The sequence below is a fragment of the Ixodes scapularis genome, unplaced genomic scaffold, assembly GCF_016920785.2.
Source record: "Ixodes scapularis isolate PalLabHiFi unplaced genomic scaffold, ASM1692078v2 PGA_scaffold13__105_contigs__length_92229423, whole genome shotgun sequence".
Classification (NCBI taxonomy): Eukaryota; Metazoa; Arthropoda; class Arachnida; order Ixodida; family Ixodidae; genus Ixodes; species Ixodes scapularis.
Window position 1 is genome coordinate 76,224,718 of NW_024609839.1, and position 15,631 is coordinate 76,240,348.

The 15,631-nt window shown below is 46.3% G+C and overlaps 2 long non-coding RNA genes across 2 annotated transcripts; both read right to left on the minus strand.

The window, feature by feature from the left end:
* Nucleotides 1-10,004: 10,004 nt before the first annotated feature.
* On the minus strand, nt 10,005-12,765 carry LOC115309525. The gene is made up of 2 exons (XR_005715001.1): nt 12,579-12,765; nt 10,005-11,890 (listed from the first exon to the last, which is right to left on the minus strand). It is a non-coding gene; the product is annotated as an uncharacterized LOC115309525 (long non-coding RNA).
* Nucleotides 12,766-13,893: 1,128 nt separating this feature from the next.
* On the minus strand, nt 13,894-14,310 carry LOC121835567. Its single transcript, XR_006077677.1, has 3 exons — nt 14,136-14,310; nt 13,964-14,077; nt 13,894-13,905 (listed from the first exon to the last, which is right to left on the minus strand). It is a non-coding gene; the product is annotated as an uncharacterized LOC121835567 (long non-coding RNA).
* Between the last annotated feature and the right edge of the window lie 1,321 nt (nt 14,311-15,631).

The following is a 15,631-nucleotide window of genomic DNA, read 5'->3' on the forward strand; positions in this document are numbered from 1 at the left end:
CCTGCTCTGGAAGCTGGCTTCTCCTAAAAACCACCGTGGGAAAATTTTTTTTTCGCTGAACTTTGCCTTAATAGGGCTAAGCTCGATCGAGCCTGCTCTGGAAGCTGGCTTCTCCTAAAAACCACCGTGGGAAAATTTTTTTCGCTGAACTTTGCCTTAATATAGCTAAGCTCGATCGAGCCTGCTCTGGAAGCTGGCTTCTCCTAAAAACCACCGTGGGAAAATTTTTTTCGCTGAACTTTGCCTTAATAGGGCTAAGCTCGATCGAGCCTGCTCTGGAAGCTGGCTTCTCCTAAAAACCACCGTGGGAAAATTTTTTTCGCTGAACTTTGCCTTAATATAGCTAAGCTCGATCGAGCCTGCTCTGGAAGCTGGCTTCTCCTAAAAACCACCGTGGGAAAATTTTTTTCGCTGAACTTTGCCTTAATAGGGCTAAGCTCGATCGAGCCTGCTCTGGAAGCTGGCTTCTCCTAAAAACCACCGTGGGAAAATTTTTTTCGCTGAACTTTGCCTTAATAGGGCTAAGCTCGATCGAGCCTGCTCTGGAAGCTGGCTTCTCCTAAAAACCACCGTGGGAAAATTTTTTTTTCGCTGAACTTTGCCTTAATAGGGCTAAGCTCGATTGAGCCTGCTCTGGAAGCTGGCTTCTCCTAAAAACCACCGTGGGAAAATTTTTTTCGCTGAACTTTGCCTTAATATAGCTAAGCTCGATCGAGCCTGCTCTGGAAGCTGGCTTCTCCTAAAAACCACCGTGGGAAAATTTTTTTCGCTGAACTTTGCCTTAATAGGGCTAAGCTCGATCGAGCCTGCTCTGGAAGCTGGCTTCTCCTAAAAACCACCGTGGGAAAATTTTTTTCGCTGAACTTTGCCTTAATAGGGCTAAGCTCGATCGAGCCTGCTCTGGAAGCTGGCTTCTCCTAAAAACCACCGTGGGAAAATTTTTTTCGCTGAACTTTGCCTTAATAGGGCTAAGCTCGATCGAGCCTGCTCTGGAAGCTGGCTTCTCCTAAAAACCACCGTGGGAAAATTTTTTTCGCTGAACTTTGCCTTAATAGGGCTAAGCTCGATCGAGCCTGCTCTGGAAGCTGGCTTCTCCTAAAAACCACCGTGGGAAAATTTTTTTCGCTGAACTTTGCCTTAATATAGCTAAGCTCGATCGAGCCTGCTCTGGAAGCTGGCTTCTCCTAAAAACCACCGTGGGAAAATTTTTTTCGCTGAACTTTGCCTTAATAGGGCTAAGCTCGATCGAGCCTGCTCTGGAAGCTGGCTTCTCCTAAAAACCACCGTGGGAAAATTTTTTTCGCTGAACTTTGCCTTAATAGGGCTAAGCTCGATCGAGCCTGCTCTGGAAGCTGGCTTCTCCTAAAAACCACCGTGGGAAAATTTTTTTTTCGCTGAACTTTGCCTTAATAGGGCTAAGCTCGATTGAGCCTGCTCTGGAAGCTGGCTTCTCCTAAAAACCACCGTGGGAAAATTTTTTTCGCTGAACTTTGCCTTAATATAGCTAAGCTCGATCGAGCCTGCTCTGGAAGCTGGCTTCTCCTAAAAACCACCGTGGGAAAATTTTTTTCGCTGAACTTTGCCTTAATAGGGCTAAGCTCGATCGAGCCTGCTCTGGAAGCTGGCTTCTCCTAAAAACCACCGTGGGAAAATTTTTTTCGCTGAACTTTGCCTTAATAGGGCTAAGCTCGATCGAGCCTGCTCTGGAAGCTGGCTTCTCCTAAAAACCACCGTGGGAAAATTTTTTTTTCGCTGAACTTTGCCTTAATAGGGCTAAGCTCGATCGAGCCTGCTCTGGAAGCTGGCTTCTCCTAAAAACCACCGTGGGAAAATTTTTTTCGCTGAACTTTGCCTTAATAGGGCTAAGCTCGATCGAGCCTGCTCTGGAAGCTGGCTTCTCCTAAAAACCACCGTGGGAAAATTTTTTTTTCGCTGAACTTTGCCTTAATAGGGCTAAGCTCGATCGAGCCTGCTCTGGAAGCTGGCTTCTCCTAAAAACCACCGTGGGAAAATTTTTTTTTCGCTGAACTTTGCCTTAATAGGGCTAAGCTCGATCGAGCCTGCTCTGGAAGCTGGCTTCTCCTAAAAACCACCGTGGGAAAATTTTTTTTTCGCTGAACTTTGCCTTAATAGGGCTAAGCTCGATCGAGCCTGCTCTGGAAGCTGGCTTCTCCTAAAAACCACCGTGGGAAAAATTTTTTTTCGCTGAACTTTGCCTTAATAGGGCTAAGCTCGATCGAGCCTGCTCTGGAAGCTGGCTTCTCCTAAAAACCACCGTGGGAAAATTTTTTTCGCTGAACTTTGCCTTAATAGGGCTAAGCTCGATCGAGCCTGCTCTGGAAGCTGGCTTCTCCTAAAAACCACCGTGGGAAAATTTTTTTCGCTGAACTTTGCCTTAATAGGGCTAAGCTCGATCGAGCCTGCTCTGGAAGCTGGCTTCTCCTAAAAACCACCGTGGGAAAATTTTTTTCGCTGAACTTTGCCTTAATAGGGCTAAGCTCGATCGAGCCTGCTCTGGAAGCTGGCTTCTCCTAAAAACCACCGTGGGAAAATTTTTTTCGCTGAACTTTGCCTTAATAGGGCTAAGCTCGATCGAGCCTGCTCTGGAAGCTGGCTTCTCCTAAAAACCACCGTGGGAAAATTTTTTTCGCTGAACTTTGCCTTAATAGGGCTAAGCTCGATCGAGCCTGCTCTGGAAGCTGGCTTCTCCTAAAAACCACCGTGGGAAAATTTTTTTCGCTGAACTTTGCCTTAATAGGGCTAAGCTCGATCGAGCCTGCTCTGGAAGCTGGCTTCTCCTAAAAACCACCGTGGGAAAATTTTTTTTTCGCTGAACTTTGCCTTAATAGGGCTAAGCTCGATCGAGCCTGCTCTGGAAGCTGGCTTCTCCTAAAAACCACCGTGGGAAAATTTTTTTCGCTGAACTTTGCCTTAATAGGGCTAAGCTCGATCGAGCCTGCTCTGGAAGCTGGCTTCTCCTAAAAACCACCGTGGGAAAATTTTTTTCGCTGAACTTTGCCTTAATAGGGCTAAGCTCGATCGAGCCTGCTCTGGAAGCTGGCTTCTCCTAAAAACCACCGTGGGAAAATTTTTTTCGCTGAACTTTGCCTTAATAGGGCTAAGCTCGATCGAGCCTGCTCTGGAAGCTGGCTTCTCCTAAAAACCACCGTGGGAAAATTTTTTTCGCTGAACTTTGCCTTAATAGGGCTAAGCTCGATCGAGCCTGCTCTGGAAGCTGGCTTCTCCTAAAAACCACCGTGGGAAAATTTTTTTCGCTGAACTTTGCCTTAATAGGGCTAAGCTCGATCGAGCCTGCTCTGGAAGCTGGCTTCTCCTAAAAACCACCGTGGGAAAATTTTTTTCGCTGAACTTTGCCTTAATAGGGCTAAGCTCGATCGAGCCTGCTCTGGAAGCTGGCTTCTCCTAAAAACCACCGTGGGAAAATTTTTTTCGCTGAACTTTGCCTTAATAGGGCTAAGCTCGATCGAGCCTGCTCTGGAAGCTGGCTTCTCCTAAAAACCACCGTGGGAAAATTTTTTTCGCTGAACTTTGCCTTAATAGGGCTAAGCTCGATCGAGCCTGCTCTGGAAGCTGGCTTCTCCTAAAAACCACCGTGGGAAAATTTTTTTTTCGCTGAACTTTGCCTTAATAGGGCTAAGCTCGATCGAGCCTGCTCTGGAAGCTGGCTTCTCCTAAAAACCACCGTGGGAAAATTTTTTTCGCTGAACTTTGCCTTAATAGGGCTAAGCTCGATCGAGCCTGCTCTGGAAGCTGGCTTCTCCTAAAAACCACCGTGGGAAAATTTTTTTTTCGCTGAACTTTGCCTTAATAGGACTAAGCTCGATCGAGCCTGCTCTGGAAGCTGGCTTCTCCTAAAAACCACCGTGGGAAAATATTTTTCGCTGAACTTTGCCTTAATAGGGCTAAGTTCGATCGAGCCTGCTCTGGAAGCTGGCTTCTCCTAAAAACCACCGTGGGAAAATTTGTTTCGCTGAACTTTGCCTTAATAGGGCTAAGTTCGATCGAGCCTGCTCTGGAAGCTGGCTTCTCCTAAAAACCACCGTGGAAAAATTTTTTTCGCTGAACTTTGCCTTAATAGGGCTAAGCTCGATTGAGCCTGCTCTGGAAGCTGGCTTCTCCTAAAAACCACCGTGGGAAAATTTTTTTCGCTGAACTTTGCCTTAATAGGGCTAAGCTCGATCGAGCCTGCTCTGGAAGCTGGCTTCTCCTAAAAACCACCGTGGGAAAATTTTTTTTTCGCTGAACTTTGCCTTAATAGGGCTAAGCTCGATCGAGCCTGCTCTGGAAGCTGGCTTCTCCTAAAAACCACCGTGGGAAAATTTTTTTCGCTGAACTTTGCCTTAATATAGCTAAGCTCGATCGAGCCTGCTCTGGAAGCTGGCTTCTCCTAAAAACCACCGTGGGAAAATTTTTTTCGCTGAACTTTGCCTTAATAGGGCTAAGCTCGATCGAGCCTGCTCTGGAAGCTGGCTTCTCCTAAAAACCACCGTGGGAAAATTTTTTTCGCTGAACTTTGCCTTAATATAGCTAAGCTCGATCGAGCCTGCTCTGGAAGCTGGCTTCTCCTAAAAACCACCGTGGGAAAATTTTTTTCGCTGAACTTTGCCTTAATAGGGCTAAGCTCGATCGAGCCTGCTCTGGAAGCTGGCTTCTCCTAAAAACCACCGTGGGAAAATTTTTTTCGCTGAACTTTGCCTTAATAGGGCTAAGCTCGATCGAGCCTGCTCTGGAAGCTGGCTTCTCCTAAAAACCACCGTGGGAAAATTTTTTTTTCGCTGAACTTTGCCTTAATAGGGCTAAGCTCGATTGAGCCTGCTCTGGAAGCTGGCTTCTCCTAAAAACCACCGTGGGAAAATTTTTTTCGCTGAACTTTGCCTTAATATAGCTAAGCTCGATCGAGCCTGCTCTGGAAGCTGGCTTCTCCTAAAAACCACCGTGGGAAAATTTTTTTCGCTGAACTTTGCCTTAATAGGGCTAAGCTCGATCGAGCCTGCTCTGGAAGCTGGCTTCTCCTAAAAACCACCGTGGGAAAATTTTTTTCGCTGAACTTTGCCTTAATAGGGCTAAGCTCGATCGAGCCTGCTCTGGAAGCTGGCTTCTCCTAAAAACCACCGTGGGAAAATTTTTTTCGCTGAACTTTGCCTTAATAGGGCTAAGCTCGATCGAGCCTGCTCTGGAAGCTGGCTTCAACTAAAAACCACCGTGGGAAAATTTTTTTCGCTGAACTTTGCCTTAATAGGGCTAAGCTCGATCGAGCCTGCTCTGGAAGCTGGCTTCTCCTAAAAACCACCGTGGGAAAATTTTTTTCGCTGAACTTTGCCTTAATATAGCTAAGCTCGATCGAGCCTGCTCTGGAAGCTGGCTTCTCCTAAAAACCACCGTGGGAAAATTTTTTTCGCTGAACTTTGCCTTAATAGGGCTAAGCTCGATCGAGCCTGCTCTGGAAGCTGGCTTCTCCTAAAAACCACCGTGGGAAAATTTTTTTCGCTGAACTTTGCCTTAATAGGGCTAAGCTCGATCGAGCCTGCTCTGGAAGCTGGCTTCTCCTAAAAACCACCGTGGGAAAATTTTTTTTTCGCTGAACTTTGCCTTAATAGGGCTAAGCTCGATTGAGCCTGCTCTGGAAGCTGGCTTCTCCTAAAAACCACCGTGGGAAAATTTTTTTCGCTGAACTTTGCCTTAATATAGCTAAGCTCGATCGAGCCTGCTCTGGAAGCTGGCTTCTCCTAAAAACCACCGTGGGAAAATTTTTTTCGCTGAACTTTGCCTTAATAGGGCTAAGCTCGATCGAGCCTGCTCTGGAAGCTGGCTTCTCCTAAAAACCACCGTGGGAAAATTTTTTTCGCTGAACTTTGCCTTAATAGGGCTAAGCTCGATCGAGCCTGCTCTGGAAGCTGGCTTCTCCTAAAAACCACCGTGGGAAAATTTTTTTTTCGCTGAACTTTGCCTTAATAGGGCTAAGCTCGATCGAGCCTGCTCTGGAAGCTGGCTTCTCCTAAAAACCACCGTGGGAAAATTTTTTTCGCTGAACTTTGCCTTAATAGGGCTAAGCTCGATCGAGCCTGCTCTGGAAGCTGGCTTCTCCTAAAAACCACCGTGGGAAAATTTTTTTTTCGCTGAACTTTGCCTTAATAGGGCTAAGCTCGATCGAGCCTGCTCTGGAAGCTGGCTTCTCCTAAAAACCACCGTGGGAAAATTTTTTTTTCGCTGAACTTTGCCTTAATAGGGCTAAGCTCGATCGAGCCTGCTCTGGAAGCTGGCTTCTCCTAAAAACCACCGTGGGAAAATTTTTTTTTCGCTGAACTTTGCCTTAATAGGGCTAAGCTCGATCGAGCCTGCTCTGGAAGCTGGCTTCTCCTAAAAACCACCGTGGGAAAAATTTTTTTTCGCTGAACTTTGCCTTAATAGGGCTAAGCTCGATCGAGCCTGCTCTGGAAGCTGGCTTCTCCTAAAAACCACCGTGGGAAAATTTTTTTCGCTGAACTTTGCCTTAATAGGGCTAAGCTCGATCGAGCCTGCTCTGGAAGCTGGCTTCTCCTAAAAACCACCGTGGGAAAATTTTTTTCGCTGAACTTTGCCTTAATAGGGCTAAGCTCGATCGAGCCTGCTCTGGAAGCTGGCTTCTCCTAAAAACCACCGTGGGAAAATTTTTTTCGCTGAACTTTGCCTTAATAGGGCTAAGCTCGATCGAGCCTGCTCTGGAAGCTGGCTTCTCCTAAAAACCACCGTGGGAAAATTTTTTTCGCTGAACTTTGCCTTAATAGGGCTAAGCTCGATCGAGCCTGCTCTGGAAGCTGGCTTCTCCTAAAAACCACCGTGGGAAAATTTTTTTCGCTGAACTTTGCCTTAATAGGGCTAAGCTCGATCGAGCCTGCTCTGGAAGCTGGCTTCTCCTAAAAACCACCGTGGGAAAATTTTTTTCGCTGAACTTTGCCTTAATAGGGCTAAGCTCGATCGAGCCTGCTCTGGAAGCTGGCTTCTCCTAAAAACCACCGTGGGAAAATTTTTTTTTCGCTGAACTTTGCCTTAATAGGGCTAAGCTCGATCGAGCCTGCTCTGGAAGCTGGCTTCTCCTAAAAACCACCGTGGGAAAATTTTTTTCGCTGAACTTTGCCTTAATAGGGCTAAGCTCGATCGAGCCTGCTCTGGAAGCTGGCTTCTCCTAAAAACCACCGTGGGAAAATTTTTTTCGCTGAACTTTGCCTTAATAGGGCTAAGCTCGATCGAGCCTGCTCTGGAAGCTGGCTTCTCCTAAAAACCACCGTGGGAAAATTTTTTTCGCTGAACTTTGCCTTAATAGGGCTAAGCTCGATCGAGCCTGCTCTGGAAGCTGGCTTCTCCTAAAAACCACCGTGGGAAAATTTTTTTCGCTGAACTTTGCCTTAATAGGGCTAAGCTCGATCGAGCCTGCTCTGGAAGCTGGCTTCTCCTAAAAACCACCGTGGGAAAATTTTTTTCGCTGAACTTTGCCTTAATAGGGCTAAGCTCGATCGAGCCTGCTCTGGAAGCTGGCTTCTCCTAAAAACCACCGTGGGAAAATTTTTTTCGCTGAACTTTGCCTTAATAGGGCTAAGCTCGATCGAGCCTGCTCTGGAAGCTGGCTTCTCCTAAAAACCACCGTGGGAAAATTTTTTTCGCTGAACTTTGCCTTAATAGGGCTAAGCTCGATCGAGCCTGCTCTGGAAGCTGGCTTCTCCTAAAAACCACCGTGGGAAAATTTTTTTCGCTGAACTTTGCCTTAATAGGGCTAAGCTCGATCGAGCCTGCTCTGGAAGCTGGCTTCTCCTAAAAACCACCGTGGGAAAAATTTTTTTTCGCTGAACTTTGCCTTAATAGGGCTAAGCTCGATCGAGCCTGCTCTGGAAGCTGGCTTCTCCTAAAAACCACCGTGGGAAAATTTTTTTCGCTGAACTTTGCCTTAATAGGGCTAAGCTCGATCGAGCCTGCTCTGGAAGCTGGCTTCTCCTAAAAACCACCGTGGGAAAATTTTTTTTTCGCTGAACTTTGCCTTAATAGGACTAAGCTCGATCGAGCCTGCTCTGGAAGCTGGCTTCTCCTAAAAACCACCGTGGGAAAATATTTTTCGCTGAACTTTGCCTTAATAGGGCTAAGTTCGATCGAGCCTGCTCTGGAAGCTGGCTTCTCCTAAAAACCACCGTGGGAAAATTTGTTTCGCTGAACTTTGCCTTAATAGGGCTAAGTTCGATCGAGCCTGCTCTGGAAGCTGGCTTCTCCTAAAAACCACCGTGGGAAAATATTTTTCGCTGAACTTTGCCTTAATAGGGCTAAGTTCGATCGAGCCTGCTCTGGAAGCTGCCTTCTCCTAAAAACCACCGTGGGAAAATATTTTTCGCTGAACTTTGCCTTAATAGGGCTAAGTTCGATCGAGCCTGCTCTGGAAGCTGCCTTCTCCTAAAAACCACCGTGGGAAAATATTTTTCGCTGAACTTTGCCTTAATAGGGCTAAGTTCGATCGAGCCTGCTCTGGAAGCTGGCTTCTCCTAAAAACCACCGTGGGAAAATATTTTTCGTTGAACTTTGCCTTAATAGGGCTAAGTTCGATCGAGCCTGCTCTGGAAGCTGCCTTCTCCTAAAAACCACCGTGGGAAAATATTTTTCGGTGAACTTTGCCTTAATAGGGCTAAGTTCGATCGAGCCTGCTCTGGAAGCTGGCTTCTCCTAAAAACCACCGTGGGAAAATTTTTTTCGCTGAACTTTGCCTTAATAGGGCTAAGCTCGATCGAGCCTGCTCTGGAAGCTGGCTTCTCCTAAAAACCACCGTGGGAAAATTTTTTTCGCTGAACTTTGCCTTAATAGGGCTAAGCTCGATCGAGCCTGCTCTGGAAGCTGGCTTCTCCTAAAAACCACCGTGGGAAAATTTTTTTCGCTGAACTTTGCCTTAATAGGGCTAAGCTCGATCGAGCCTGCTCTGGAAGCTGGCTTCTCCTAAAAACCACCGTGGGAAAATTTTTTTCGCTGAACTTTGCCTTAATAGGGCTAAGCTCGATCGAGCCTGCTCTGGAAGCTGGCTTCTCCTAAAAACCACCGTGGGAAAATTTTTTTCGCTGAACTTTGCCTTAATAGGGCTAAGCTCGATCGAGCCTGCTCTGGAAGCTGGCTTCTCCTAAAAACCACCGTGGGAAAATTTTTTTCGCTGAACTTTGCCTTAATAGGGCTAAGCTCGATCGAGCCTGCTCTGGAAGCTGGCTTCTCCTAAAAACCACCGTGGGAAAATTTTTTTTTCGCTGAACTTTGCCTTAATAGGGCTAAGCTCGATCGAGCCTGCTCTGGAAGCTGGCTTCTCCTAAAAACCACCGTGGGAAAATTTTTTTCGCTGAACTTTGCCTTAATATAGCTAAGCTCGATCGAGCCTGCTCTGGAAGCTGGCTTCTCCTAAAAACCACCGTGGGAAAATATTTTTCGGTGAACTTTGCCTTAATAGGGCTCTCGATCGAGCCTGCTCTGGAAGCTGGCTTCTCCTAAAAACCACCGTGGGAAAATGTTTTTCGGTGGACTTTGCCTTAATAGGGCTCTCGATCGAGCCTGCTCTGGAAGCTGGCTTCTCCTAAAAACCACCGTGGGAAAACATTTTTCGCTGCTCCAGCCCATTAATCTACACAAGGTAAAGAGCGGACACTTCCATAGGCCCCAGCGGCCCATTTAGCTGGCAGGGAGCGCACTCGGCGGCCGTTGTAATCCCAAATTGAATAAATAAAATCACAATTAAAAAAAAAAAAAAAAAAACTTACCAGATGGATAGATATCTAGTTTGGCGTAGTGCGTTGGGCGGTAGCCTGCGCCATCTGGTTTGCCGCGACTTATGATTTTCCTATTATTCCCGCATGCCGAATTTCTGCTATTATTACTTCACACGTATGTGTGAATCCTAATGCGGACAACTAATGGACAATACTATATACGGTTAAGACTGACTTTAAAGCCAGGAAACCCATATAGGTTTGTGCTGTCCAGAAGAACACCACCAGGGAGTAATCAACAGAGTTTATTTTCGCAAAAAAAGAAATATGATGGGCAGTTAGTGCCTCGTATATAATACAAAAACTACAGAACACAAGCACCGTGTATCAAGGATTCACAAACAGTACATCCTACAAAAAACGACAAGCATATTATGGCATGCATAAAAGTCTTACCAAACAACTGAAATTACAACTGTAATTGGATTGAAAGTCGGTTTTGTATTCTCAAGCAAGTTCCATGGAAGGCGCACACACACATATAACATATGCAGCATCAGCAACAAACACAAAAACAAAAATGGCCATGCAGTATCAAAGCTCGTTGATCCAATGCATTTTGTATGCTAATAGAAAGTTTAGCAGAAGAATTCTGAGATGCACGATGACCACAATGAGAAAAGAAAAACAAAAACAGACAAGTAAATGCCTAAATGAGATTGCCACTAGTATAGACCTATTTAGTCTGTGACATAGTCATTAAATAACCCTAACACAGCGTGCAATGCACAATTAAACATACCTTGCTCCTGCTGATTTAAGTAACAATAATGATCAAAATAACAAGAACTGAATGTCAACCGACGGACTAATGCAAGTTTTATGTTCATGTCACGTTTAACATCTCACATTTAACATGTAAGGTTTAACATAACCACTGCCATAAAAAGCACATATGAAATGGCTGACAAAAGACTGCTACAAGCAGACTGGTGACCGGTGTACCTGCGACCCACTCATCACAAATGATTCCAGCAAAGGCTTGGCATGCAATCTGCACTGCCTAATTAAGTACATCCTACAGGGTGTCTACCAGATGACTTTTTCCAAAGTCCATGATTTTTCAAGGTTTTCCTTGACTATTTTGATAAAATTCCTTGGCTGTTTCTTCCTTCGAAGGATACCATTTTGGGCAATGTTATTCAGCACAGCTGTGGCGACACCCGATCGCCGGGCTTCGTTCCGCACCACCGTGCCACTTTCACCGGTCACTTTCCCTGATTTAGTCAACCTTTTGACAGTTTCCCTGATAATTCCTTGACTTTTCCAGGTGATCTAAAATTCCCTGAGAATTTCAAGCTTGCCCAGGTTGGTAGACACTCTGAACTCAATCTCCTTCACGCTTCACATATGTGTAAAGCAGAAACAATGTCCAAAAGAAAAGAAAGTTGCGTCCAAGATGAAAGACCTCAGAGAGTATTAAAAAAGATCAAAATGGGAACTTACACATTCCACATGGCCATAATAGAGAAACACAGACACGACCATCTAAAAAAGCAGTCACTACAGTAGACCAGTAGAATGCAACCTACTTGCTGCAAATAATCCCAACAAATGCCTAGTGTGCAGTCTGCACGGCCCAATAAAATCCCAATAATATTAATTTTACTCTTGCAGGTATCTTATGAAATGCAACATAAGGGCTGAAACACATCTCCAGAATGAAGTCCTACCCACTGAACTTTTCAAGCTGTACACCAGAGACGCGAGAATGAAAGGAAACTTTATCCAAGTTTCTATTTACGAAACGGACATGTCAGCACAATTGAATCCTGCAAAAAATTTTTCATCATAATCGAATCCTGCAAAACATCTCGAATTCCGCGGTCCACGGAATTCGAGATGAAGAGCAAACTTTTTCAACCATAACGGGAATCGTTTTCCCTTGCCCTTGGATATTAATTTAACATGGCTTGACAGTAGGTGAAATAACTCGTCTGTCACGTGAGGGCGAATGATGTCGAGAGCTTCCGAAGCTGATCGAGGCATATTCTTCTCTTGCTTGCGCAGCCTTGCGATGGTCTTCCGGTACTTTGAAACCTTGGCTTGGAGACGCCTTATGATGTCCTTCGTTTTCGACGCAAAACTGCGCAGAGGAGGCGTAGAAGTACCTGAAACGGATAAAAAAAATGAAATCAAAGCAGGTAAGCAGTTCTGCTTATAACCATCACAGCCAACATTACCTTACAGTGACATAATCTGCAAGTAGATAATCACCATCATCATCATCGGGAGAACATCACCATCATCGGGAGGGGCACAAATAAAACTACCAGGGAATTATTGGAAGCGTATGCAATAACAAAAGAGGGGCAAGATGCATGCATCAGCCAAACATCGGTTTTTCTTCACAAAAAAGAAATTGCCTATCTTGACACGTGCTGACGCGACAGTGCGGTTTATTTCGTTGGTGTTGTTTCAATAAATGTTTAGTTGTGAGTTCTGCGCTTGTGTCGTTCACACCTTCCTTTCGTCCTGTGTATTTTTTGCGCGCTGTTTATTTCCGTTACCATGAACCAACTCGCCTACATCACGACACTAATCTAGATAATATGCCCTTAAACTACAGACAATCAGAAATCAGGGGAAACTGGGCGTTTGAAGCTATGTTGGCTAAATTTACAAATTGCCACCCTACGCCTTCACACCACAGTACATAAGGTGTATTACAGGTTTTGCATGAAAAGCCCATCACCGGAGAAGTAGACAAACTAAAATCCACCTTGACACACACAAATTTTATTTATATGAGTAGTACCATATGGGCACACAGGTGAACAAAAGAAATGGGACACTTACAAGCTTCAACTGGTTCACAAGAGGATGTGGACGGTGTCACCGGTCGGAGCTCCAGCGGCGAACTGCACGATGGCCTTGATGGGGTCTGCGCTGCACGGTGAGTCAGCCGCTTCCATGGATTCTGGAAGAGTTTGTCTATTAGACTCAGGCTGTTGTTTCCAACACAAGTCCTTCCTCACCATGAGCAGCGGTTGAGGGTTCTTTGGGCCGGAATCTGGAGGCTGCACTGCACGATGGGGCTGTAGCCTCCATGGGGTCTGCGCCGCACGGCGGGGCTGTCACTTCCATGGGGTCTGGAAGAGTTTGTCTATTAGACGCAGGCTGTTGTTTCCAACACAAGTCCTTCCTCACCATGGACAGCGGTTGAGGGTTCTTTGGGCCGGAAGCTGGAGGCTGCAGTGCACGATGGGGCTGTAGCCTCCATGGGGTCTGCGCCGCACATTGAGGCAGCTGCTTCCATGGAGTCTGGAAGAGTTTGTCTATTAGACTCAGGCTGTTGTTTCCAACACAAGTCCTTCCTCACCATGGGCAGCGGTTGAGGGTTCTTTGGGCCGGAAGCTGGAGGCTGCACTGCACGATGGGGCTGTAGCCTCCATGCGGTCTGCGTCGCACGGCGGGGCTGTCACTTCCATGGAGTCTGGAAGAGCTTGTCTATTAGATGCAGACTGTTGTTTCCAACACAAGTCCTTCCTCGCCAAGGGCAGCGGTTGAGGGTTCTTTGGGCCGGAAGCTGGAGGCTGCACTGCACGGTGGGGCTGTAGCCTCCATGCGGTCTGCGCCGCACGGCGGGGCTGTCACTTCCATGGGGTCTGGAAGAGCTTGTCTATTAGACGCAGACTGTTGTTTCCAACACAAGTCCTTCCTCGCCAAGGGCAGCGGTTGAGGGTTCTTTGGGCCGGAAGCTGGAGGCTGCACTGCACGATGGGGCTGTAGCCTCCTGGGGTCTGCGCCGCATGGTGAGGCTGCCGCTTCCATGGAGTCGGAAGAGTTTGTCTATTAGACGCAGGCTGTTGTTTCCAACACAAGTCCTTCCTCACCATGAGCAGCGGTTGAGGGGCCTTTGGGCCGGAAGCATGGAGGCTGCACTGCACGATGGGGCTGTAGCCTCCATGCAGTCTGCGCCGCACGGCGGGGCTGTCACTTCCATGGAGTCTGGAAGAGCTTGTCTATTAGACGCAGACTGTTGTTTCCAACACAAGTCCTTCCTCGCCAAGGGCAGCGGTTGAGGGTTTTTTGGGCCGGAAGCTGGAGGCTGCACTGCACGATGGGGCTGTAGCCTCCATGGGGTCTGCGCCGCACGGTGAGGCAGCTGCCGCTTCCATGGAGTCTGGAAGAGTTTGTCTATTAGACGCAGGCTGTTGTTTCCAACACAAGTCCTTTCTCACCATGAGCAGTGGTTGAGGGTTCTTTGGACCGGAAGCTGGAGGCTGCACTGCACGATGGGGCTGTAGCCTCCACGGGGTCTGCGCCACACGGTGAGGCTGCCGCTTCCATGGAGTCTAGAAGAGCTTGTCTATTAGACGCAGGCTGTTCTTTCCAACACAAGCCTTTCCTCACCATGGGCAGCAGTTGAGGGTTCCTTGGGCCGGAAGCTGGAGGCTGCACTGCATGATGGGGCTGTAGCCTCCATCGGGTCTGCGCCGCATGGTGGGGCTGTTGCTTCCATGGAGTCTGGAAGAGTTTTGTCCATTAGAAGTTAGATTGTGAGTGAAGCTGTAGAAGCAGCATTGTTTAAACAAAGTTTACATAAGTAATATACTTCTATATGGATAGTTAAAAAAATCTTTATCTCTAGCTCTTTTAGGATCTGGACATGTCGATGGGCGAACTGAAGGCACAGCGGTTTTCATTAGCTTTGTCCGCCCAGGGTTCATGAAGTCACGCGCTGTGAAGTGACTGCTGCAAACAAAATACTTCGCCTGTAGCTCAGTGTATGATATTTGCAGAAGGTCGTCTTTTTTATCCTACTTCAGCCACGCCTTTGACCTGCAAGATGTAGTGAAGTTCATTATTTTTCATTCTGTTTCTTTGTTGAAAATAAAATATTTGACCACAATGGTTTGCATATTGTGGTTTTACATGGAGGTAATAAGCAAACTAATAGTGCTTCAGAAGGTTGTAGGTGTTTATTGACAGCACACATATACACTATTTAACAGATTGGTTAAAATGTGCGCAATGCTATAAAAAGAAGTGTAACTTTTTTTTAGGAGTTCAGTAGTTTTTTTACCAGTGCTGACAATGGACATCAGCTAGTTTTCGTGCCTTGCTCATTTAATAATTGACATTTATAGAAACATTAAAAATCTTGCAGTCTCAAAAGCACCGGGCTATTGCAACACCACCTAGAGGAGAAGGCCAGCACACGCCTCCGGTGACGTCACGGCAGCAGGCTGACGAGCGCCACACTATACACGTTTGCAAGTCCGGTCTCAGGGAGCCGCCATCTTCCTCAGTGGGGTGCGCTCTCGGGAGCGGCCATAATCCGATTACGACGCCTTAGCAAGGCTTCGTAATCGGATTATGACTGGTCCAAGCGCACCCCAGACCGGCAAGATGGCAGCGCCCTGAAGCCGGACTTGCAAACGTGTATAGAGCTGAGCTAAGGGTTCGCGCGTAGCTTTTACGTCGTAGAAACGCGGGTTTTCGCTGTATTTATTTTTTATGAGCTAACATGAGAGCTGTGAACGCCGAGTGATTTAAATAACCAATTTTAGAACGCAGGAAAATTATTATAACCTATAATTATTGTAGTGAAATACAAGAAAGTGATATCTTGAGACAGATGTGTTATTTTTTAAGCGATAAACTGGGTGGTGTAATTATCTCTGAACGACAAGGGAGTTACATAAAAAAAAAAAGAATCCCTATCGAATGACAATAATCGAAGTAGCAGGACCAGATAAAATGACCTAAAGTAACAATTGGATAAACGTTGCAGAGGCATTCATTTCATTTAATTTTATTCAGCTCGGAAGCATCCAAAGACGCATAACATCAGGGGGGATTCAAAAATAGACAAAAACGTAACTGAATATAAAAAATAAATACCA